This window comes from Buceros rhinoceros, unplaced genomic scaffold (assembly GCF_000710305.1).
Source record: "Buceros rhinoceros silvestris isolate BGI_N320 unplaced genomic scaffold, ASM71030v1 scaffold5993, whole genome shotgun sequence".
Classification (NCBI taxonomy): Eukaryota; Metazoa; Chordata; class Aves; order Bucerotiformes; family Bucerotidae; genus Buceros; species Buceros rhinoceros.
The window spans coordinates 57825-58936 of record NW_010405281.1 but is presented as its reverse complement, the minus strand read 5'-3'; positions in this window follow the sequence as shown (position 1 = coordinate 58936).

Sequence of the window (1112 nt, the reverse complement as noted above, 5' to 3'; positions counted from 1 at the left end):
CCCATGTCCATTGTGTTTCAACTGAATAAAAATTGAACTATACTTTGATTATGGATATTCTTGGCTTGCCCCAAGAAGACATAAATCATACCATCTTATTGAAATTGCAGCATCCTATGACTTATGACATTTCAAAATTTAGCCACTGAATTTCTTGATTTGTCTTCTTGTATCATAATATACCAGGAACCCAAATCCTCAGAGTTCTAAGTCAATGTTTGGAAAAGTGACTAACAGTTTTCCAAAATATGCCTAGTAGATCGGATATTCAAAGAGGCTTTCAAAGAGCAGTTTTTCAAAATCAGTTATTGCATAACACACTGGAGGATGGACACAGAAAACAACCGGGCACCCACACCAACTAATCACTTCTGAAAATCTCAGTATATTAAACGAGTTAGAATCTACTGACTAAAATTAAGGATGGATTTATTTTAAATAGGATTAAATAGGATGTTTCAAAATGAATGTATCCTATCGTAACGTATGATTTTTATAACAAGATGGAAAGCTTGCCTCTGAAGAAGCCACACGTATGCATGCAAGCAAAATTCTATTCAGAGACTGTTTATCTTTTATAAAACCAAAACCACTGCAAATTGAATCTTGAGACTTGGACAGGTTGAAACGGTCATTTGTCATGTTGTTAAAGGTCTTCAGCTGTTTTCCTGCACCCTGTATCTCTTACAAATTGTTTCAATCAGCTCTGTAAGAGAAATTACCTATCTTTCAGTCACAATCAGAAAATTTGACTCCCCAAGGAGGAGTTCATGCTGTACGTAAACTGTTCACAGTCTGCAAAGAGCATTTTTGTGACAATTTGAAATGAAAAACTTTTGGCAAAAGAAGCAATGGAATGAAGTCACAAAAATAAACAACTATTTTTCAAATTACAGGATAGAAGAGAGAAAAAGACGTTTTAAAAATACATCCAAGAAAAATCTAATCATTTAGAGCACTTTGTAGTATCTTTTAGGCCTCACAAAAGCCTGACTTTTGTGGCTTTATTGTTTGTTTTATTCACCTATCCAACTATAGCTATAATTTAAGTTATATTTTAGCCTAAAGGACACCTGCTATTTAGTCTGAAGTGCCTATCTAATAATCATAAT